Consider the following 26,926-nt stretch of genomic DNA (forward strand, 5'->3'; position numbering starts at 1 on the left):
GGTAGTAGGTGATATTTCATTTTAAACACAAAAAGAAGTACGTTAATAATTGTTCTTTGATTGATATTTAACCATTTCAGAGTTTCTAACATATATGTGATTGGTGTCAGCTTATTACATAATAGTATGCACCGCATGTTTTGTAGTTTTTGCAGCCTGTTTGTCATCTGTGTGGATCCCAGGAATAAAATGGTCGAACAGTATTCAAAATGTGGCTTGATCATTACATTAAATATCTTTACTGCGCTGTCGATAGGTATATTTTTGCGAATTCTTCGGAAAAATCCAATTTTTTCGAGATTTTACTGCAGATATAATATATATGCTTATCGAAATTAAATTTTTTGGCGATGACAATGCCTAGATATTTAATTTCGTCAACTTTATCTATTATTTCATCATTAACTATAATATTATCCTCCGATTCGCCGTTGATTACACTTGGTACATAGACTTGAAATAACACCTCTTACACAAGAGGCATATAAGAGAGAACTTGAGGTCATATATAATATCGCTGCAAACAACGGATATAAAAAAGCACTAGTAGATAAGCTCAGAAGGACAAATGGAGAACCAAAAAGAAATAATGAAAAAGAAAATAATAGCTGGACGACTATGACATATACTGGAAAAGCAACATATAAATTGGCAAATTTCTTTAAAAAATACAACATTAACACAGCATTCAAAACATCGAACAATCTGGGGCGAAAACTAAGAACTAACATTAACTCAGAGGATCCGTTTAGCAGCCACGGCGTATACAAGCTTACCTGCGGATGTCAGCATAGTTACATAGGACAAACAGGACGGCAAATAAGAACGAGGTTCAGAGAACATATTAGAGATTACAACAAAAAAATACGGAATCCAAACATTATACCCGAGTCTAACTTCGCGAATCACATGGTCGAGAATGAATGTTCCCCAGCAAACATCAATAAAACAGTTAGGGTTCTTCACATACAAGAAAAGGGCCGACGTCTCAACGTACTCGAAAACATGGAAATCTACAAACAGAAAACATTCGACGGTAGAATAATAAACGAACAGATAAACACCATTTCTGACACAATATTCGAGCCTTTAAAACTTGTTTACAGGAAACAACTTAATCACACAGGTACAACAGACAAACGCACAACAACAAATAAACACAAAACAATTAACACACCAAAACAAAAAACCGACAAAGAAGGTCAAACGACTAAAATCACAGATTTCTACCTACCCCAGTCAGCCACACAAATCGATTAGTAAACCACCCTCGGTTCTGAACGAACACACAGCACATACACATAACTAAATATGCACAAGCATCAATTTGACAATACCTGCTCATATACCTACGAACTATAAATACAGGACAAATGACAACAACAGATCAGAACGAAAATCGACACTGATGATGGCACAACGCCGAAACCGGTTTGTCTCAAAACCAAATTTGACAAGGGATGACGGAAAATCGTTCCAATATACATCATTTATCCACCCTGTCGGAAAATCAACCAAACAAGATAAGTCAATTGCTTTCGTTTTTTTAACGTTGAGTTTTAGCTTGTTCATACTAATATAGTTATAGATAAATTTTAAGTTATAGTTCAACCTAGCAATACACTCCTAACATGAATTTCCGGTAGTATATAGTAGCGTATCATCTGCAAATTGACAGATTTCAACTCCTTGTAGTATATTTTCCATATCATTAATATTGTCACGGATATTAGCATCACTAAGCTATACCATCACTAAGGCGATGCTAAGGCCATGCCAAGCGATATTTACGTCAATAATCAAATCATGTATACACATATATAAGGCAGCCGAGAGATGTCACACACAGATGCATTTACTTATACGCCTATGTGTGCGCGAGAGACTGTAAACTACAAACATTCACATCAATAATTCAATCATTATGTATCTACATAAACGAATAAATAATTGCGTCTACACATATGTACCATGTACGAATACGAGCAGCGGAGAGTCAATGCACTAACACATGCATATATCTGAGAAGTTTGAGAGCTACTGGACTAGTAGATTCTGGAAGCGCCTAAAATATGTATAAAATTGTGCAATTTTAGTTATAGCTGAGAAGTTTGAGAGCTCATGGACAATGCTAATAGATTCTAGAAAAATGCGAACGAGGAAACCAAAGAGTATAAAAGGCGACAGATGTAGAGGCGCTATAATTCAGTTTGAGTTGAGCAATCAATCAGTTATTGATTAAGCACGCGATCTGGCGGCCAATAGTAGCGTTTCATTTGAGTTATCAATCAGTTTGGTTATTAAGTCAGCGAGTAGCAAAGTATAAGTGTTATTGTGAAGTATTTTAATAAAGGCCATTTTTCCATAATTCAATATTGGAGTTATTTATTCAACAGTTTAGCGATACCAACCTAGCAAAAGGGCAAATAAGAGGATTTGCAGCAAATTCGTTACAATATATATTAGGAACAGAAGAGTACCGAGCACTGCACCTTGTGGTACGCCTAGTGTTATTTGTGCAGGCTATGAGATGCCTTCTGCGACTTTCGTGCGTTGCCATCTGTTACTCAAGTAGCTTTCCAACCACTGATTTTCGACTCCCATCAATTCCATACCTTCTCATTTTCTCTACCAAAATACACCTGTCAATTGTTTCGAATGCTCGCTTGAAGTCCAGAAATACAGCAGCTATGCATTTTCCCTCATTCATTTCTGATTTCCAGTGAGAAATTACTAAATTTAACGCTGTCTCACAGCTATTTCGCTGCCGGAATCCTGATTGGTTTTCGGATATCAGTTGATTCTTCTCCATATAGGCTTCCAATTGCTTGTGTACCACTTTCTCAAGTATTTTACTCTCGGTCATTAACATATTAATTGGTCGAAACTCTTCTGGATTCACCGCGTTTTTTACTTTTTCCACTGGTACCACCATGGACATTTTCCAGTTGCTGGGAAATTCACCACTCTTTAGAGAATTATTAATCATTTTCAGGAGGGTTGGTCCTATTATTTTGAAGGCGCACAGTATAATTTTTGTCGAGACGCGGTTGTAATCTTTTTTATTGTTCATGACTTTAATAACGCTAAAGAGATCGTTTAAGTCCAATGTTTTAAATTTAAATTGCGTTCCACATGGCTTAACATAGTTAGTATATGACACTTGGGGAATATCTCTGTTGAGCTCTTCAACACTTTCAATAAAAAATGTATTAAGCTCATTAGCTATTTCCACTTTGTTTTTTAGTTCATGACCTTTCACAATTATTTTGCCTATTTCAGTTCTTTCTTCGTTTAATGCGAGTTGCTTTATTGTTCTCCACATTGCTTTTTGGTCTTTTGAAGTATCAATTTTATTAGATATATATTTGTTTCGCGCACTTTGGAGCTCTTTAGTATAGTAGTTTCTATAATCTTTATAATTTTGCCAATTCGCAAACGAATTGTTCCACCTGGCTAACTTGTATAATTGTATTTTAGTATGCTTGATTTTGCGTAGATTGTTCCCAAACCACCCATCAAACTTTTTCTTTTTTGTAACCATTTTAGTAGTGATCATTTTATCAATGGACTCTTTTAGTTTATTACTTAAAATACTAGCCTTGTCGCTTAGACCGTTATTGCTCCTCATAATATTTTCAAAATTTGTATCTTGTAGTTGTCTTATCAAAAGATCTTTATCAAATTTGAATTTTTGAAGAGTAATTTTTATTTTATCACGGCTAAATTGGCGGTTTTTTAGATTTATCTCAATTGATTCGTGGTCACTTATTTTATAGTTCATGTTCACCTTAGCTTCAACATCAGGCATATTAGTCACTACATAATCAATCAATGTAGCGCTAGTATTCGTAACTCTTGTTGGTTCTGAAACAACTTGCGTAAACGCGTTGTCTGAGACTGCTTGAAAAATTTGTTGCTTCTATGCGCTGTTTACTAGCCAATCTATATTAAAATCGCCCATTATTAGCGTTTCACTAGCAACATCACTCAATTGATCTATTTTTTCGTTGAAAAAGTCACAAAATACCCTTTCTGGACAGTTTTGCCTGTCTGGCGATCTATACAGTCCAACCAAAGTCAAATTTGTATTTTTACGTGTTACTTTTATAGTTAGACACCATATACTTTTTCCGATTGCAATTTCTTCTATCATTTTAAATTGCCACTGCGTGCTTACATAAAAAAGTACGCCTCCTGTATGATTCGATATACTATCACATCTCACTAATTTATAGTCACTGAGTTCTATTTCATTGTTTTGTATGTTATTTGTAAGATGGGATTCAGTTACGCAAATAAAATTAAATTGCCCTTTAACTGAGATGGCTGCGAGTAAATTGAAATGCGCCCTGATACCGCCAATGTTCAAATACAAACATTTTATATTAGACGTTAATTGCTAATACTGAATCCTTACAGATTAAATTTTAAATTTTTTTTGTAACGATTGACAACAAGTATCTCTGCAGTCATGATTTATGCACAAGCTACTTAGATCAAAGCTTTGTTTTGCCTTCACACAATTAACACATCTCAACACATTATTTGTACACTGACGATGCGTATGGCCCTTTTCACCACACTTGGCACATATTTGGTCCTTTTCTTTACATACTGCAGCTTTGTGATTAAAACCCCAGCACTTAAAACATCTTAAAATATGATTACTCTCATACACTTTGCATCTATCCCATTCAACGTTTATTTTTTTTAAACTCATGATCTTCTCGAACCCCTGTCCATCTATTTCCAGTAATGCATTGTGAACCGCTATATATAGCTATCCTTCAAATTGTTTTGGTTTTTTATGGCGTTTACGATTACCTCTCCTTCCAATAATATTTACCCTCTTATTAATTTAACAATAAATAAGACACCAAGCATCTCCCTGCGGCTCTGCAATGTGGGCAACTGAATTAGTTTTAACCGGCTGCAATAGGGGGAAGATTTTTAGAAGGATCCCATGGTAAGTGTTTTAAAGAGAAAAGCAAAAATTGTTTCTGGACCGATTCCAGCTTGTCAGAATGAACCTGATAACGCGGATTCCAAATTATAGAAGCGTATTCCAAAGTAGGCCTGACCAATGATATAAAAAGAGTTTTCGTAACGTATGGGTCATTAAATTCTTTAGACCAACGAAAGCCAAAGTACCTTTAGCGCTATTCACGCAAGATTCAATATGAAGTTTAAAATCGAGTTTTGGGTATTGTAACGCCTAAATCAATAAAATTAGTGACTTGCTTGATTACATAGTCGCCAATAACATAATCACGGGATTGGAAGGACTTCCTTGTAAAACACATGAACTTACATTTAGGTAGGTTTAGTGACATGGCGTTTACATTACACCAGTCACCTAGACTATTCAGATCAGCCTTAAGACATGCCCTATCCACGGGTGAGCGGATAGGCATTATAAGTTTGACATCATCAGCGTACATTAACGGCTTGCAGCTCTTCAAAACACTAGGAAGGTCATTAATGAACAACAGGAACAAAACCGGACCAAGATGGCTGCCTTGAGGAAGACCAGCAGTTACGTTTATGAACCGAGACCAACAATTATTAAATATAACTGTTTGTTTTCTTTCCTTCACATAAGAAGAAACCCAAGATAGAAGCAAAGGAGGAAATCCTAACCGATCAAGTGTGAATAAAAGTATAGAATGAGAAACTTTTATCAAATGCCTTACTAAAATCAGTATAAATAACATCAACTTCACAATTAGTCTTAAAATTGTTGGATACAAAGGTTGTAAACTCAATCAAGTTGGACACCGTTGATTTACCCTTGCAAAAGCCATGTTGTGAAAAGTTCATTAATGAAGATACTCTAAAAGCAATCTGTTTTGTGATAATCGATTCAGATAGCTTAGGAATAGTGTTGAGTTTGGCTATTCCTCTATAATTTATAACACACGTTCTGCTTCCATTTTTATGCAGTGGTAGAATGAATGATTCTTTCCACTTCTTGGGACGCATTAAACAAACAGGCTAGAGGTCGATATAAGTATCGAGCACAAGATTTCAGCACTACCCATGGAATTTGGCCCGAACCACTAGAGTAAGAAATTTTTAGATTTTCCAGATGAGTTAAAACATCATCAGTATATATATATGAGACTGCCTGGGAATCCAGAGGAGACAATCTGAAAGGATAATTCGATGGCGGGTAATCATAGGTGTTTGAATAATTAGATTCGAAGAAATCCGCAAACATGTTAGCCATTTCGAAGCTATCGTGAGAAATCTGATCATTTAACTTCATTGTAGAAGGAAACCCTTTCACCCTACTGATATAGATCTTGTAGCAAATTCTGTTCAATGTGTTATATTTGTGACTTAAAATTGAGTAGGCGGCATAGGCAGTCATTGATCCAGAAAGTTTGTAACGTTTGAATGAACGCGTGTTCTGATTTTTCAGGCGTTTCAATTCTTTAGTGTTCCAAGCCGATGATGATATAGCAGTGGTTTCGGACGTAGGTATGCATTTTTTAAATATCTGTATAATACATTATTAAAATGGGATAAACTCTCATCAATATCCCCATCGTACTCAGGCCAATTTATTCTCGATACTTCGAGTATTACTTTAGACCAGTTGGCTTTTCTAAACAGAAATCGGTGAGGGGTCTTTCGCACTACGTTGGAGGAACGCTCAGATAAATTGTGAGATTCCATAAACATCGCGAGAGCAGGATGATACACATCTTCAGACAGGGCAAGGGGATCGCATCGATTTACAAAACCAAGTATTAACAGGTGCTGTTAATCGTTTAGCATAAGACATTTGTGAATTGAAATCACGCGAGGGGGTGGCTGAGTGTTGTTATCAGCAGAAATTGGACTTGCATAAACAGGTGATCGGGCGAGCAAATGGCAATGTATACATGGCTGCATTAGTGTAGGGTAGGTGAAATCGATAGAATATGAGGTTTGAGCGCGCCACTAATATTACCACTACTCAACGAGTTCGCATTACTGATAGAGCTGACAACCTTTTTTATTTTATTTATGCCATCAGCCATCACCACACACCTTTCATTGTTTTTGTTAGAGTCGTCTTCATTATCTTTAAAATATTTTTTGATGAAATTTTTTATATCAGCCATCTCCGCAAACAAATCCTTAAATTTCAGGTTCAAGCTTTATGGGATGCCAACACAGCGTCATAGGCGTTACAAAGCTTGCCGTAGGCATTTAGGCAATCCGCGCTAATATAACTTCGGTGGCGGTTCTTCGTAAGCAAATTCACGTCGTACTCTGAAAAGTTGCCTTCACAGCAAGAACGATGGTAGACATTCTTGCAAAGGCCACCACTAGGCACAATAAGGGTATCCGAAAGCGAAAAATGCTTGTCGCACTTGGCACAATACTTATCCATTACACCAGATATCGTAATAGGAAAAATAAATAAATAAAAACTGGACGAAAAGAATAAAAAACAGAGCTAGATAAAACACGTCTGTTCGGCAAGAAAGATATACTAATCCCAACAGACATCTGATTGATGAGCCAAGACCGCCTAGGGACTTAAGGAGTCATCTCCGTAAGCACTTTTGAGGAAATACGGCACCTGAGAACTCAGCCGTATGAAGCAAAAAAACACAAGCAGGTCCTTGGTGAACTCCACAAACAGGCGTCGGACCTTTATGCCAGGAATTGCCCGGTGAATCCAGTACTCAAAGAACAGTACCCAAAACTTGCGGAAGAAGGACGCATACTCCCCAGGGAAACGCGAGTCACTCTAGCTCAACTTCGTTCTGGATACTGTAACAGGTTAAACTCTTACCTATCCCGAATCAACCCCGACATACAAAATGTATGCCCCGCTTATAATGTGTCCCCACATGACACCAACCATCTTTTCAATTGTAATGTGGAACCTGCGCCTCTAAAACCTATCTCTATCACCTATCTATGGTCCGCCTCTGTTGAAACAATCAGTTTGATTGGACTCCCGTTAGAGGATATTGATGATTATTTGTGATAGGTCGCAACTATTAGGTGGGGCGAAGCACTGCTACAACAACAACAACATCTAGTACTCTTCCTCTTACCCATGTGTTCCGTTTTGTGTTCTCATCTACGATTATGACGATGTCATCTGGAGCGATTGGTACTTCGGGGTTATCGAGCCATTTTGCGCGTCTGGTGAGACCCGGTAAGTATTCACGGATCCATCTTCTACAAAATCGGTCCACTAAGTCGTCGGCATTGCGAAAGTTTTCGTTCAGCTGTGTAGGAAGACCTACGTCGATGTCATGTCTTTCTCTTATGCCGCTTGAATTACCGAGAAGGAAATGATTTGGCGTCAAAGCCTCGCTTTCGTGTGAGTCAAGCGGAATATATGTTAGTGGTCGCATGTTGATGATGCTCTCAACGTCGGCTAGGGCAGCTCTCAGTACTTCTTCGCGCAAACCACCTTTTGGTAATACATATGTCCGTCAAAACTAATTTCACCCAGCGAACCATGCGCTCCCATGCCCCACCCATGTGTGGCGCTGCTGGTGGTATAAAGGACCATTCGATTTCAGGATATTTTTGCATAATAGCGTCAGATGATATTTTCTCGATCTCTTCGGCCAGTATTCGACTGGCGCCTCTAAAATTGGTCCCATTGTCGGATAGAATTCGCCTGGGAACGCCTCTTACTGGCAATTTCAAAATTGTTATGGATTCGCATCCTTAATGGAGCAGTAAGGAAGGCAGTCGGCATGATCTAGTGGTGCTCTGTGACTATTCATGTCGGCTGGGCGGGGTTCTTGCCAGCCTTACTGTCCTGCGCCATAAACAGAAAAAATTTCCTATCATGCCTATTCAAAATCAACTGTCAAAAAGCGCAGAACTAATTCAAAACGCTCAAATAGACTAAAACAACATCCGGCCGAACCGGATGTTACGGACAGACCGTTAAATTAAAACGAAATTCAAAAATAAATCAAACGTAAAAATTTAACCGAAAATAAGACTCAAATATAAATTTAAACTACAACGGGAAACTACTAGCATACCGGAAACCAAGGGAAAAAAATTTAAGACCGGATTCGACCGGTTATAACGCTGAAACAAAAAAAAAAGGAAAAAAAGTTGAAAATTAGAACAACAAACGAAAAGGGCCGAACATACATAGGGGGCGCCGCGGGTGTTGTTGCAACGCCCGGTGCTTGACCCACCCTCAATTCCATGGCCATCGACGCACCTAATTCTCGATGGCCCCTTACCTGAATTACCTAGGTGCCTTCTAAATAACTGAGAAAGTCAGCATTCCAATTTTATAAGCTTTTATTTACACATCATGGACTTCAAGAAATAATACAAGGTTTATCCTGTCACCTAGTTGTTGTAGCAGTCACCTAGTCTATGCTATGAGCAAAAAAAAAAACTTAAAGGTTACCAATTCTTCTTCTAATTTTAATTTCTGTTGGTATTTACTAACAATGATATTGATAATTAGAGTAATAATAATAAGGAATTATAAAATTTTTCTTGTATAATTCATCAATTGTTTTACTTCCAACAGATACTAATAAGAAACGCATTTTCATAGGAATAATACAGTGAAAAAAATTTATGAGGCGTATGCATCATGTGTTACTAACACCCGATTGATTATAATCAATGCGTGTGTGGATATGGTTGCTGCAAATATACTCGCAAGCACCAAAATATATATATATATATACATATTAGGGCGGGTCGATTTAAAAATCGCTCATTGCTCTGTGAAAATCGTATTCTAGGGTCGAACTTTTGGGTAGGGGCAATTTCAATTCGACCTGCTGTGTCTTTTGGTGCCTTAAAAAAAACAACACAAGCAATTTTACCATCTGCAATTGTGTCACAGTGATACCTTCATTTTTTAAAACGGTTGAATAAAAAACCCACACAACTATGTTTACGACATGCAAATGCATCACAGTGATGCCTTGGTTTTAAAAGTGGGTTGTAAAAACGCTAATTTCTAATAATTTTTTTTTAATTTCTTTTCTATTACTAAGTTAAATTCATTTTTTCATTTACAAATGTTCTGACTAAATAAATTTCTAAAGAGAAAAATAAACTCCAAAAAGAAAAAAGATAGGCATTTCAAAGTGGTATTTTTCAAAATTTGCCCATACGACCTAAAGGGGGGGACATCAGAATTCGTTTTAGAGGTATGGTTCCTTCGGCAAAGTTTCTTATTTTGATCCCTAGAATATGATTTTCACAGAGCAATGGGCGATTTTTTTGCCTCCCCACAAATCGACCCGGCCTAATACATATATGTATATAACTACTACATGTATTCATATAACCGAGCTGGGCCCATATTGAAGACAATAGAAGGAGAATGATTATAGGTATAGAGTTACTCTCTACTAAAAAAACAACGACAAAAAGAATGCTAGAAACTTAACCGAACTTAAAAGTTTAGGTGCGTGTGTACGGAACTACCACGTCTACTTCAAAGCCCTCGTTGTCTAACATCAACGTCAGCCCAGTTATTCTTCTCTCAAAGCACCTAACGACCGTAACAGGGTCAGGCGCTTCATATCATGTACTTGCAACATTTACTGTCTATTGCAAGGTTCATCAAAAAGAATGTATTCATGTAAATATATATACATATATACATATATAAGCTACATCCTATATGTCCATACAAATGCTGTTATGTGGTATTTCTGTACGTATGCCTCTTAATAACTGGTAGCAAACATAGGTACTTCTAATTCCATATTCTTTTAGTATTGGGTACATAATTTATTAAATTTCAAAGCGTAATACAATTTTTCAAATTTCCTCTTATTTTGAGTTGTTCTTATCTTCGCTTTAATAAATCTCGGCAGTTGTATGGGTAGTTAAATACACGGGTGTGTGTATTTGACTATTTCCTAGTATCTCCCTTAGTTTTGTTTAACCTTCATTTGAATGAATGACAATAAAACGCGTATTAGTTACATCATATTTTTAGAATTCTATCGAGAACTTCTAATGATCGCATTTAGATTGCATACAAATATTCTATGGTTTGAATGTAATACATACTTTTTCTCTTTTTATAAGTACCATTACAATAAATTCATTTACATTTTCTTATTTCGAGTTTATGGAAATTTGATTGCAGCACCAAAAGAAATGGTCGAGAAAAACTCTCATAACAGTTTAATACGTTTTTACAGCCTTAGTTTTTCGTTAGTACATACCAACTTGTGCCGTGTGATCGTACAGAGATCATTAAGCGATCGATCAATCGTGACAATAGAGTGGAGCAGTTAAACGTTATTATTTTTTTTGAAAATATTTCGGGAAAAAAATTATAAAAAGAGTTTTTGTTTCATGTTCAAAAAAACAAACATAAATCCTCGACTTTTGTTGCGACTAGATTCCAATTCATCGCGGAAGAGCATATGTCTAAAATGTGTAATGCATTACCCATTTACATGGCTTTCACATTTGTAAATAAAAATATGTTCCGTGTGTCGCATTCAAGTAGGTAAAGTACTATATATACCGGTGACACTATTCTGTAACTTGATTCGAATAAAATAATTCGCAGAAACTCGAACTTTTACAATTTTGGTTTTCTACTTCCTGACAGTATTGACTCTTCAAATGCTTTACAGAACAATGTTTCTTACTCGCAAGATTACGGTACTTGGACATTCGCGAATACCAGATGGGTCAATAGAGCTAAGAACGCAAATGTCCCAATTCCTAGATGCGTATTTTCGAATCGAGTTACAGAAAAGGCTCTTTAAAGGTGTTTGGAATGAATTACAAAATTTGAAAGGATAATCTGAAAGCGACGAATTTTATCTCTACATATAAATACATAGTATGTTTTTCCTGAATTGGAACGGACTCACCCGGTTTCAAACGTTGTTGTTGTTGCAGGTGGTGTTGCAGCAGACCTATGCTTGGCGGTCCTGCTGTTGTTTATTTGGTGCGGTTGCAGCAGGCCTATGCTTAGCGGCCCTGCTGTTGTTGTTGTTAAAGCTGGGGGTGTTGCAGCAGGCCTATGCTTGGCGGCCCTGCTTTTGTTGTTCAAGCTGGTTGTTGCAGCAGGCCTACGCTTAGCGGACCTGCTTTTGTTGTTGTTAAAGATGGGGGTGTTGCAGCAGGCCTATGTTTGGCGGCCCTGTTGTTGTTGTTCAAGCTGATGCTGCTGCAGCAGGCCTATGCTTGGCGGCCCTGCTTTTGTTGTTCAAGCTGGTGTTGTTGCAGCAGGCCTACGCTTAACGGGCCTGTTGCTGTGGTTGGCGGTTGTTAGCTCTTTTGATGGTGGTAGCGCGTGGTGTTGTTGTGGCCGCCTGTTTTAGTGGGCGGAATCGAAGAGTGGTCGCCTGCTTATGGTGGCAGGTTGTCAGGCGTTGGTGGTGGCGGACATACATACATACAAGAATGCGCTTTATGGTATTTCTCAATTTTGTTCGCTATACAGAAGTGTGAAATTTTCCAGGTCTTAAAGGCGTCATATTTATTATCTTTCCTTGGCTTTTTGTATTTCAATGCAGCGTTTCTTAGATGCTTTATGTTGTGCCACGCAAAGGATATAACAAGATTTGTTGCTACAGGTGTCTCCAATAGTAAACTTTATTATTATTTTTTCCTGCAACTTTGGATGTTATTTTCTGGCCTTTAGCTTCGCTTTTCTGTCTTACAGTTTTTTTAAGTTCTTATGTTCAACAGCAAACTTTTGTTGCTATTTTATGTGCCAAGGCTTTATTTCTAACTTCAGCATATAGATGATTGAAATTATGGATAAATTCTAACTAAAATAGCCGACCACACGATTTTCTCAGACGAATTTCACTGTACAAACGAATTGTTATATTTACAAAAAGCAATGCGATTTTTCACTAAATGTCCAAAGTTTATTTAGCAAAAGTTGTTTTATAAGAATTTGCACAATTTTTATGATTTTTCCGACTTTAAAAAATGCGAAAATTCTGTCCTTGCTGACATCTCTGCTGCTACTTCTTTCAGTTTTTTTTTCTTCCTCCCAATATGGCGACACCGCCATGGTCTTGTAGGAAAAAAGAATTCATTCCATTATTGCGACTGCGCAGTGGAACGGCGCCGTTAAATCGCATGATTTAACTGTGGCTGCCATGGTGGAACCATACAAGGTGGTAGTCGCGGTGACAATCCTGCAGCCATCATTAAAAGTTCGATATATTTCGTTTTGGTGAACCGATGGACTAATGTGAAAATCGTACTGCGCTGAAGGTTTATGCGTCAATTCGTATGAAACTACAAGTCAGCTGTCACCTTGTATAGTTACGCCATGGTGGTTTCCGTTATTGGGAATTTTTCCACACCATTGGATTATTGCGCGATGCCACCTGCGCGAAATTAACAAAAATTTGCTTTAACCACCCCACACATGAGTGAGGGTGAATCCTACCTTTTTCCCTATCACCAGCCAACTGGTACGTTACAAGGGTGACTCTCCCAAGTGGACCATAACAAAATGAGGAGAAATGAGTCAGCCGAGAGTGATGGCGCAAGCTCGATGTGAACGGCTCGAATGGTCATACACGTAAATACAACGCCCCACCATTTCTCATACCTTCTTCCTTCCATAACGTCAAAGGGTCGAAAATAGTCGACCCCTGTGTATGCGAAAGGGTGAGTAAATGCTGAAAGACGATGATCTGCCGGAGGTCTGCCCATTGGTTGCGACATTGTTGACAGACCTTTGCAACCGCTCTCACTAATGCACGTTATCCCGGAACGCAGAATCGCTGCCTCATCTCATTTACCACTATGTCGTTGTGATGGTTATGGAATTTGCGGTGGTAGAAGTTTGCGATGAGATTTGTAACGCTGTGATGCCGCGGGAGAATTATCGGCTGTTTTAGATCTCATGGCACTCCCCTTGCTTCGTCGATTCGTCCCTTTACGCGCAGCAGACCGTACTTATCTGTGAATGGAGAAAGTTTGTAAATTGAGCTTTTACGACTTATCCCGCCGTTTCTCAGTTGATTGAGTTCTTCGCTGTAACATTCGCGCTGGCACATACGAAATATCAGAAGCTCGGCACTTCTGCAAGTCGTATCGTACAGCAGCATCTGAACTATAGGGGTTTTAATTGGAGCTCGCACATCTGTCCTGAGCGTAGTTTCTCCCATTTGCTGAATCTTTTGGGATCTAGTGATGCACCCTCTTCAACCGAGATGTCTGCTGCTATGTGCTGTATCGTTTTATTATTATTATATTATATTTATTTATTACGGTCTTTAAGACCTAGTTGATGTTAAGTAAACATTTGTTTCATTAAATATTAAGTGTTTTACAATATAAAAATAATTTTACTTTAAACTTATTAATATTTTCACATTATTTTATCTCAGTAGGTAGTTGATTGTACATTTTGTACCCTGTGTATTCTAAAGTCTTCTTTGCAAACTCTGTTCTTACTCTAGGCAGTCTTATATTATTCCAGTATCTGGTTCATTAACTATGGATCTCGTGATTATATAATATTTTGTTGCTCAGGTAACTCGGTAGCATTCCTAATCTTACATGGTGTATAAATTTCAAAGTGAAGTAACTTATTGACTGTTTTATACTAAGCCAGTTTAACCGATTCAGCATTATAGTTTTTGATGTTCTTGGGGGATATTTTAATATAAATCACATTGCCTTGTTTTGTTGTATTTGTAGTCTTTTAATTTGCATATCACTCGCTATCAGCAGAATTGTAGGACAGTATATAAAGTGCGGCTCAATAATTGAACGATACACCATTATTTTATGACGTTGACTAATATGTTTGCATGTTCTGTACATGAATCCTATTTTCTGCGCAATTTTTCTTTCAAGATAATTTATATGTTCTCCAAAATTCAGGTTTTCATTAATTAAAACTCCTAAGTACTTCATTTCATTTACTCTTTGAATTAAATTGTTTTTTATCTTCAGGGTTATATGGTTTAAATCATTATTACGTATGATGTTCTGGTTTTTGCAAAATACCATGAACTTAGTCTTATCTATATTTAACTTCAATTTTTTAAGGCACAACCAGTTGTATAGAGAGTCAAGATCTTCTTGTGCTTTCTGCATTGCACAGTCGGAATATTTCTCACTGATGAGCAGTGCATTATCCGCAAATAGACGTATATTGCAATATTTTAAGCATTTTTTTATATCATTTATGTACAATGTAAATAGTATCGGTGCAAGTACTGAACCTTGTGGCAATTCGATATCTACATCCACAACCGATGAGACTGCGTTTCCAATTACCGTCCTTTGCTTTCTGTCACTGAGGTAACTTCGAAACCATTCCAAAGTCTTTCCTCTGACACCAGTTTTGAACAAAAAATTCCACAATTCCCGTCTATCATCTGTTTCAAAGGCCCGTTTTTATCTGATATATCTTCTTTCCATTCTGCAATAACCATGTTAAGTGCTGTTTCACAAGAAAGGCTCTTCCTGAATCCAGACTGTTCTGGTATAATAACTTTGTGCTTTTCTAGGTATGCCACCAATTGATTATTCACCACCATTTCCATAATTTCCACAGTTACTATTGTTGAAACTTTCCAGCAGTTTGGAACAATGCCATTATTTAGGGACTCATTTATTATGTCTTTGTAAAAGTTACCAATGTACATCATGGAATCCTTGAAAACACCCTCAGATAAAAGCTTTTCTCCGCCATGCGGTCGAGCGATCAACGTTTAGTTCGGATGCAGTAGGCATTTCTTCGATACTATCACTAATTTCGACTATGCTCTGTACAAAAAAATTGTTTAGGGCATTAGCTATATGGTACTCATTATCGAGGCATTCGCCATGTATTACTATCTTAGTGATATGTTGTTTGTTATCTGCGAGGTCTTTCATACACTTCCACATCCGCTTCATGTTTCCGTTATTGCTGTGAACTCTGCCTTCCATATACATCTTCTTCTTATACATAATCGTACTTTTGTATATTTTCTTTAATACATTGTATTCATCCCAGTATCCTGTTTCTGTGGCAATATTATATAGCTCGAGTTTTCTTTTATGGAGAGCTGTAAGCTCACGGTCATACCACTTATTTCTCAGTTGTATTTTTGTTCTCTTCACATATGTCAGTGCTTGCATTACTTCAGTAAGAATATTGTTCAGGGCTGTAGTTTTATTTTCTACTCCCGCATTACGCATTAAGCTAAAATCGCATGTTCTTAGCTTATTTAAAAGGTTTTCGGAACTATAGTATTCCCATGAGGTAAAAGTAGAGTAACTTCTCATTTTGCAAAACTTTGTTGTTGGCACTTTGAAATTAATTGTTTCATGATCCGAAATTCTATATTCAATTATATTTTCCGACCTAACTTGATCATTATTACTAACGAGCAAGTCAATTTTGCTAGACGAGTTCTCTGTTATTCTCGTATTGAAATTAATTCTTTGAATCATTGCCCTTTGTGCGAATAAACTTAATAGGTGTTTCGAGTATGTTGGCGATACATTCATATTGATGTTAAAATCTCCAATTATGATATTATTGTCGGATTCCTTGAGGTTTTCAGTCAGGATTTCATCTAAAAATGTAATAAAGTCGGCGTCACTGCTACTCGGTGAGTGATAAAGTACACCAATTTGCCATTTTAACGCACATTTTTTGATTTTTATAATGATGCACCATATATTCATGTTAATGGCTATATTGCAGACTATACTAAACTCTAAATTTTCATGAACATACATCAAAAACCACCCGTATGTCTACTATGGGAATCGCAACGAATACATTTGTATGTCGGAATATTTAATTCGGTACCCATTATAAGATCAGTTGTGCATGTTTCTGCGCATAGTACAATGTTTGGTTTTCTTATTTCGACAAGCTTCTCCAGTTCAGTTTTGTTTGCTGTTATACTACAAATATTGAGATATATACATTCTAAGCTATGTACCCCACTACTTCGATTTTTGTACTTTTTATGCTTTGGTTGCTAATAAACAATCCTTTTTTTTCTTGCGGATAATTTTTGCTGATATACAGGACATGCTCTATCCATAGTATCATGGTTATCATCAAGCCCAAGATTCAGTTCCTTATTTACCCTCATACAGTTGATACATTTCCTGACTGGTCCCTTATCGCATTGCGTATGTTTGTGTTCACCCAGACATTTTGAGCACAATTCCCTTTCTTTACAGTCACTGGCCTTATGATGAAAGCCTTTGCATTTAAAACAACAAAGTACTTGGACTGCATCATACACTCTGCACCGTTCCCAGCCTACATTTATCCTTTCTCCAGCTAGTATATTCGTGAAAGCTTCTACGTCCACTTCCAGTACTGCGTTGTAATACACATTCGAACCCTCTTTCTTTTCATACTGTTTTATAATTTTAATGTCCGTTTCAGAAAGACACGCATTTTCTTGTTTAATTCTCTGCGCCAGTTCTTCACTATCATATTTAAAATTTATATCCGATACAACAACTGTCGGTTTCACTTTCTTAGGGATCTTGACCTCATAGGTATTTTCAAGATTAGTCTCGATGGTATTTTTAATTTTATCTCGTTCTTGATCATTTTTAATTTCAACTATCACTACCCCGCTTTGCCTAGTTACTATATTCGTTATTTGCAGCTCTTTAGGGTCTACTTTTGAATTAAGGCCATTTTTTGTCCTTTCCGCATCTTGTTTTTTGCTCGGTTTCACTATTAGTGGATAATTTTTTTATCTCTGGCAACGCTTATTTTTTTTGTTTACTACTTTTTGTTATATTCGCATACGATATTTTTGCTTCAACATTATTAACATTCTGCTTCAGTTAATTGCACATTTTTTTGGTTTCGCTGCTTATTGCTTCAATCATTTTCTTATTGTCATCTTTGTTAGTTTTTAATTCGACACATTCCCTTTCACTGCTTCGCTTTAACTTTATGTTTTGAAAATATATATTTCTATCTTTACATTTACTTTGTTTTATAGTTCTTTCTTAATGAAAAAGTGAATTCTTTTAAGTAAATTTTGCATTGAATAAACACCATACCTTCTTTTATAAAAAAGTTTTATCAGACTAGCTCGACCTCCGCGTTCTTAGTTATACGAATATAAGTAAATATAGTCAGGATTAACTTGAAATCAAATACACAAAGTCCTTTTTAATTTAAAAATTCACAGTCCATATTTTCTTTTAGCACACTGTGGGTAGTTGTCACTCAATTTTTACACACACTTATGCAATTGTTTTAGTATTTGTGTGGCCGGCTCTGTTGTAGAAGATGCTTTATTTCTTTTTCGTTCTTTCTAAGTGCATTGTCAAATTCACTTCTATATTCTTATAGTTGTTGTCCATTTTACTTCACTACCATTTGCATGTCTTTTAATATGTCATCTACATTATGTACATACTGTACACAGTCAGTACACATAAATCTTAGCATTTCACATTCATGCAGTTTAGTAATGCTGTATTGGTCCAACCCAGAACATTTGGTCAGGTCAGGTGGTGATATTTACCACACACCCCTTCACATCGTATATTGGTCACTTCTTCACGTATCGAAATTTTACACTTGTCGCACTTTTTTTCCATTTTGGTTTAAGTAACTTGCATACATATATGTGCATACATATGTACATATGCATGTAGCCACTAATGCAGTTGCAAATGTATGCGTATGTCTTATTTATATTAAAAATTGATTAATTTAGACTTTATTTTATTTAGTATCACAAATAACTTCCAAATTAGTTTGCTGAGTCTCTATCTCTTACATTAGATTATGTTATCTAATATTTTTTATGAGGTTTTACAATTTTTCAATATAAAATTCAAGGAGTAAAATTAAACACGACCGTTCGTTTTCGCGCCACTCTATTATCTCGATGGATTGGATTGCGGTGGATTGCGATTGTTGTATTTTGGATGTGTGCCAGGAGGTGTCCGGTAGTCTCAGAAACTCCGGTCCCGTAAACCGTCAGCGCTGTTAACGTCGAGTTTGGGATTCCACTTAGTGGCGTCGTCCGCGACGTTGTGCTTTGATGGCACCTACCGCCATTCGTTGACTTGTGATGCTTCTAAGATTTCGCCGACGCGTACGGCCACAAATTGGTGGAACTTGCTGCTGTCAGACCTTATCCAGCATAACACGTCCTTCGAATCGGACCAGAAGATGCGACGGCTAATATGTAGAGAGTTCTCTTGTTATATAAATTTAGCGAGCCGGACCCCAAGAATTGCAGCCATCAGCTCAAACTTCGGAACAGACAGCGGCTTCAATGCGGCGACTCTGGTTTTTGATGCTACTAGGCTGCACTGAACTTCGCCGATTATGTTGGAGCGCAGGAATGCTACAGCCGCATATGCTAATTATCGTCACTACGGCTCGCCAAGACATAGCAGCGTGGAATTCGGATGTCGTTAATGTATTTCAGCTTACGCACCCACTGTCACCACGCCGATCGTTTTTTGTTATGCACGGGCTCGTCCCAGGCCACCCCTGACCGCCAAACATCTTGCCTTGACCTCGATCACAAAAAAACATAGCAGAATTTGACAGCCAACTCCTCATCTCGAACCCCCTTCACCGTGGATGTGGTGGACATCATTAGCTCAGCGAATCATCTCATCTTCGTCGTCTACGCTATGCAGCCAATCATCCACAAATGTGTTTTGAACGATTGCTGCCACTGCTTGAGGAAGCTCTTTCTCGAAAGTTGCGCATTTTTGTCTTTTATATAGTTGGATAAATATGGGGAGGCGGCCACCGTGGTGTGATGGTAGCGTGCTCCGCCTATCACACCGTATGCCCTGGGTTCAACTCCCGGGCAAAGCGACATCAAAATTTTAGAAATAAGATTTTTCAATTAGAAGAAAATTTTTCTAAGCGGGGTCGCCCCTCGGCAGTGTCTGGCAAGCGCTCCGATTGTATTTCTGCCATGAAAATCTCTTAGTGAAAACTCATCTGCCTTGCAGATGCCGTTCGGAGTCGGCATAAAACATGTAGGTCCCGTCCGGCCAATTTGTAGGGAAAAATCAAGAGGAGCACGACGCAAATTGGAAGAGAAGCTCGGCCTTAGATCTCTTCGGAGGTTATCGCGCCTTACATTTATTTTTATTATTTATTAAAGATGGGGAGGAAGATGCTCCAAACGTCATCACGGTCATAGTCAATACATCAGGTCGCCGGCTGGTATCGCCATCCCTCCAAAGAAACTGTTGCGCCACCTGGTCCTCTTTTCTCACATGTAATTGGTGGAACATTTCACGGAAGTCCCCGCATATAGCCACCCGTCGTTCACGAAACCGCATTAAAACACCCACCATCGATCGTAAGAGGTCAGAGCCTGTAAGCAATACGTCGTTCAGGCTTGTATTTTGCACCTTGGCCGCCGCATCCCATACGATTCGTCTCTTATTTTTGTTAACATTCATGACGATGAACATCGGTATGAACCAGGAATTACCTACTTTAGTGACTTCGTCCGCGGAAAGCTTTCGTACGTACCCTTTGTCGATGTAGTGATTCATTTTCTCAATGACAGATTCTTTCAACTCGGCGCACTTGTCCATCTTTCTTTCAAGACATTGAAGTCGATGATAAGCCATTTGAAAGGAGTCGGGTAAATCAGTTATGTCGTATCTCCATAAGAGGCCAGTTTCCAATTCTCTTCGTATGGTTTGTATTTTACTGTATTCTGCATTATGGTGTATGCGCGTTCGTCTGCCTTTGACCTGAGCGGTTTGACAGTGGGACTGGTACCTATCGATTCTAGAGAAAAATATGTTCTCATCAAGCTGTCTACTTGATTATCTCGCGTACAGGGGCATACGTATAACAAGCTTTCCTCTAATGGATGATCGGAAGTTTTATGGCCATATACCGACCAGCCTAACTTGCAACGACTTCGTATACCTCTATCGGAATGGAGAGCTTTGTGTTATCCAAACCTATCAACATATGTGCTCTGCAATTAGTGTATGGTACAATAGGCAGTGGTCTCAAGTGATGGTGCTCTGCCAGCTCTTCTGCGTTTAGAGATTGTTGCGGTAGCTCTAGGTTAGTGATGGTGTGCACGTTACGCATACGGTATCGTGTTGAGTTTTCTCCTCTGCCAGATATTTCCCAACCTACAAACTTCGAGTTAGCCTCTTGTTGAGTGATATCGCCTGTCCATCTCAAACAAAGTTCTTCGCTGGGACCGTCAAGCCCCAAGTGCTCGTCCAAGCTATTGCCCATCAGTGTGCATAATGTTCCTTCATCAATCAGGACAATTTTTATTTTGTATTTTATTTGAAAATTTGTTCATAGCACAACAATTTTAACAAATTGTTTAACAGTGCTATTCATGAATATCATGAGCTATAAAAATTGAACATTTATAATAATAAATTAAATTAATCAAATTAAATTATATATAACAGATAATAGTTAAATATTTATATATTTTTAGATATATGTAAATCTTAAAACTAAAATAAAGTACTTAAGAAATATTGAAAGACAGCAGTAGTGATGATAACCTGATTATAAATAGAATAGTATTTAACAAATAAAGAAAGAAGCCACAGAGAAAGGAAAAGGGACTTAGAAATGAACATTTTAACAACAACAAGTTGAAATCCAGTTTAAGGGTCGTTAAAAAATGATGTTAGCTCTTTTTTGAAGTTCGGAACATTACTTAAGAGTCGGAGACTTGTAGGTAGGGAGTTCCAAAGACGTATTACAGTAACAAAGAATTGGCGTTCAGAGGTTAGCTTGCGGTATCTAATATGCGTAAGAAGAAGCACCGATCTTGATGATTGCAGAAAAATAAGCTTACGATATAGATAGTCAGGTTCCTTCGTGTGTATCAATTTATGGAGGAAGGACAGTGTTTTGGCTTTTAAAAGATTTTCGAAAGAAATGTTTAGCAACCTTTCAGCATGTTTTGATATGTGATCAAGTCTTTTAAGCCCATAAACATATCTAGCAATGTTGTTGGAAACAACATTTAGTTTGTTCTTGCACACATAGTCACAGTTTGAGTAAATCTCACAACCATAGAGTAGCGTAGGTATTAAGTACGCTTTAGCCAGAAGTAGTCCTATGTACAAAGGCGTGAAATACTGTGTTAACCATAGTGTACGAAGCATTCCATACACTTTTCCAACCGTTCTAAAAATATGGTCTTTCCATGTCAATGTTTTGTTAAAAATTACACCTAAGTTTTTCACTGTATCTACGTATTCTATAACGGAATTGTCAAACACTACATTCTCTAAATAATTAGTGGGAAAAGACCTTCTATGAGTAACAATACATTTTGACTTATTTGGGTTTGTACATAGTAGCCCATGAAAATATTTTTTTTGTTTGTTTGCTTTCTTTATTTTCTTATAAACATTAATAATTATCAAAAATTATTTGTATCAAAAGACTGAAGCAAATTGAATTGCAATCAAGCCTGTAGAAGAAGGTCCGCTTAAACAAAACGCTAAACAGCATTATTCAAACGGAAGAGTCCTACGCTTAATATTATACATTTGCTTAATTTGGACTGTTCATATAACTGCACATTATCACCAGCATTCAGCATTATTCAAACGGAAGAGCCCTACCCTTAGTATTATACATTTGTCTAATTTGGACTGTTCATATAACTGCATATTATCATCAACATTCAGCATTACTCAAACGTGCATACTTGAAATTTTATTCATTAATTATAATAATAATAACAACATAAGAAACTTGCTGAAATTAAAAAAAATTGCATTATTTTAAAAATGGAAGAGCGTGTCTATGATCAAGTGCTTGAACATATGGAATAATGTGATTCCATCGACAATCAAATTGTGTACATATTTAATGTAGAAATTGAGGAGTATCGTATTACGTTCAAAATCAGTAAAAAAGCGATATTTTTCTGTTGGTTGGTTCAAATAAGTAAAAATACACATACAATTGTGACAACATCAACGATTGCTATTTTAAGTATTTACGTCTATATTGGTGAGATCAATTTTATTTATATATATATATTTTATTATTAAATATTTTCTAAACTCTTCCTTCAGTTCATCATATTTTTATTAAAAAGATATTAATTATTTAACTGTTTAGTTATTTACTGTTTTGTTTTATTTTGTTGATTTTCCAACAGAGGACGATTTTTCGTAATTTCTTGTCAAATTTGTTTTTATTTTTGAACTCTCTTTAAAAAAAAAGATAAAATGTTTCACTCCCCGCACAACAAGACACACAATATACAAACTACACTCACGAACAATTTAAATGACTCACTAATTGATTTACCAAATAAATTTTTTCTGAACATAATATTAATCCTTATGAGAATACGAGAACAAATGAAATTTCTGCAACGTCAATTAAACTTCCACAATTTTGGACTAATTGTCCTGACTCATGGTTTGTACATGCAGAAATGCATTTTAGTACTAAAGGTATTACTCAAGAGAATACTAAGTATGAATATATTGTAACAGCACTTCCGCAGGAAGTAATTATAACTATTTTAGATTTTATTCAAAATCCTTCTCAGAATAATAAGTATTCTGAACTTAAAAAAGTTCTGATAGATAGATTTTCACTTAGTGAAAATTCTAAACTCGGTAGAATTTTAAGTGATTCTGAGATGGGTGACGTAAACCCTCAGAATTTTATCGATCATTAGTTTTGCTTGCAGCTTCAAATTTTAGTGAAAATATTTTGAAAAAACTTTGGATGGGGAAATTAGCAAAGAATTTAAATGCAATTTTAGTTAGTTCAACTTAAATAATATTAACGAATTTAGCGGACAATATTTGGGAGGTAATTAATAAAAATGAAGTTTTCACGGTTAACAATATTTTAGATAATAGATCTCAAAATTCTGTTATTGAAAATTTAGTTAAAAGAAGTTCTCTTATTTGCGAAAATTTTCAAAAATTATCCCTAGAACTATCAGAAATTAAAACTCAAATTAATGAAAATCGTTAACGATCACGATCAAATAAAAGAAATAATTTTCGAAATACTTTTAGACGTAGATCTAATTCACGAAATAACCCAAATTGGTTGTGCAGATTCCACTATAAATTAGGTGATAAAGCAATTAAGTATGAACGACCTTGTTCATATAATAAAAATTAAAATTCAACAAACTAAATTCGTCCGTTGTTGCAGCGACAAATAACGGAAATTTGGAATTTTCAACTCGTCGCTTATTTATTTTTGATAAAGAAAATAAACAAAATTTTTGATTGATAGCGAAGCAGAAATTTCAGTATTACCTGCATCAAAATATCCACATACAAAACGTTCGGATATTATTCTTACTGCAGCTAATCGTTCAACAATTTCTACCTATGAAAAGAAGGTATTAAATGTAAACTTAGACTTACGTCGTGAATTTCCCTTTGCGTTTTTGATAGCTGAAATAGCAAAACCCAAAAAAAAAAAAAACAAAAACGTTTAGTAGATCCATTGACAAATCTATCTGTTAACACAATTTCATATTTTTGTAACGTTCCTCTTCCCAAATTGTTTACTGTTGATAATCAATATATAAAATTATTTAAAAAGTTTCCATTACTTATTACTGAGCCAGATTATACAAAGGCTTAGAGCTTATCATCAAATTCCTATGGCTAAAGAAGACATTTATAAAACTGCGATTACTACTCCTTTTGGCATGTTTTTGCCAAAATTTACGTTTTCCAGGGGAACTTGGTGTGCCATCAGCTGAAAATTTCTCGTCAACTGAAATTTTAAGCAATTTACGTGAACATTTTCGTAATATTAGATCAAATTTAAGTCATCATAAAGATTATGATACTGGAATTTACGTTCCAAAAAATCTTCAAACTTGTAATTTTGTATTTGTTCGGGTTATTAATAAACATTCATTACAACAACCATATGAAGGGCCTTACAAAATTGTGGAAAAAGGCCAAAAATGTTTTGAACTTGAAATAAATAATAATATTAGAACTGTTCCAATTGACAGATTAAAACCTGCAATAATTGAAACAACAGACACAAAAAACACCAAGAATTTACGTAAAAATAGAGTTACGTTCAATTTGTTTAATGTTAAATTTTCTTGAAGGGGGAGTAATCTAGGGTTCCTTTTAATATATGTATTATAAATTTTACTTTTAGTTTTATATGCTTTGTGAATTCAATTTATTAGTTTATTTCAATAATTTTACTTTCATTTTTTGACTTGTGAAATTTCAAAAATTTTCATTGTTAGAAATTTTTAACTCTTTAAAATGTTAAAAGAACAATATATTAATTTTTGAAATCAAATAAATCTATAACTGTATATAAGGATCTACAGACTTTTTACCATCTATACATACTGCTTGAGTCCTATCGCCAAGATATGATCTTATAAGGGCAACTGCATGACCAGAGAAGTTAAATAAGTTTTCCAGGTTCCTACAGAACAGAGTATGGTCTACAGAATCAAAAGCTTTAGAGTGGTCAAGAAGTGTTAACCCGAATTACCCTCGGATTGCCATGTGGCAACGCGCAATAGTCTTGCAATGAAACGTTCACAAATTTCCAAAGGATGCAGATACCGTTAACTTTTTTGCGCGTGGTGTTACGCAATTCATCGCGCTTTAAGCAGCATTTATTTCCTCATCAGTATAAATTAGTTTGTGATAGTGAGTGCACTTCAAGATTGATAAAAAAATGTCTATTGAAAAAAACGGGAGACAAAAAAGTAAGTAGATCTATTACATCTATAAAAAACGTGATTAAGCTATAAAATTTGTGGTTTTGTGTAGTATTTGAAGCGCAAAACAACTTCTAATTAATTGGTTATAAAAAAAATGTATTTCAATGTGTGTTTCCGTGGCTGTGTCCATATGGCAACGCTAGGCAGGCTAGACCACTGGTTTAGATTTCAACGTTTTTGCTGCGTTTTATTGCTTTTGTTGTTAATTGGGGGTCTCTTAAGGCCTAGATTGGTTTATTATGTATACATACAATATTTTATGCCTTTTTTTATTCTAACCTTTTTGAAGAAAACTGTCCTTGCAAGAAGCACTGGATTTTTTGGAAGAATTGTGCTCGGATGAGGAGAACGAATTTCCAAAAAATATCCAGGCACTTTACATCCAGCCACCTGAGCAGGATGGCAACATAAGTGGTGAAGATGATGGTGACGATGAAGGTGGAACTCCAGATAATGTTTGCCCAGCTCAACTAAGGACCGGGTGTGAAATTGTGTTTGAAAGTGGCATGCGAATCAACACGTACTACTGCAACCCAAGCGATATTGATGACTCTGCACCTGATGATAGCTTCAATGATCGTTTATCAAGCACTTCAAAGGAAATTCGTTGCGAGATCTCATCAAAACCTGAAATTTCACTTCCACCAAGTAACAAAGACAGTGAATACACCGATAATTCATTGGCAGTGCTTCCTATCTTTCCTGAACCGAATTTCAAAGACTGTCGAGAACTTAGACCACATGAAATATTTGAGAAGTTTTTTAGCGGTGACTTGCTTGAACATATATGCAAATGCTCGAATTTGTACGCTATGCACAATCAGAAACGATACGAACCACTTACTGTAGGTGGTAATGAAGTTGTATATCCATTACGATTAACACAAGTAACCAAAATTTTTTCACAATCACCTGTGTTCATGGGAATTTTGATAGTAACTGGCTACAATTCTACCGGATCCTTTCGAGACATGTGGAGCTGCGAAGACGACCCTCAAAACACAATGGTCGTCAATGCTATGCGAAGAAACCGCTTCGAGGAAATTAATTACATGCGAACCGGCAGCAAGTTCCGGCAGATTCGATTGAAAATTTTCATCCAGAAACAAATCTCTCATATGACGAAAGCATGATTGCATATTTTGGACGCCATGGATGTAAACAATTTATAAAAGGAAAGCCAAAATGTTTTGGGTACAAGGCTTGGTCTCTTTGCATTCCTAGTGGATACATGATAAATT

General features: G+C 36.4%; 1 protein-coding gene across 1 annotated transcript in view; it reads left to right on the forward strand.

Annotated features, from left to right (window-relative positions):
• The window catches only part of Shark (SH2 ankyrin repeat kinase), a 418,475-nt gene that overhangs the window by 28,994 nt on the left and 362,555 nt on the right, over nucleotides 1-26,926 (forward strand). The gene's annotated exons all lie outside the window — the stretch shown is intronic.

Source organism: Eurosta solidaginis, chromosome 3 (assembly GCF_040869045.1).
Source record: "Eurosta solidaginis isolate ZX-2024a chromosome 3, ASM4086904v1, whole genome shotgun sequence".
Taxonomy (NCBI): domain Eukaryota; kingdom Metazoa; phylum Arthropoda; class Insecta; order Diptera; family Tephritidae; genus Eurosta; species Eurosta solidaginis.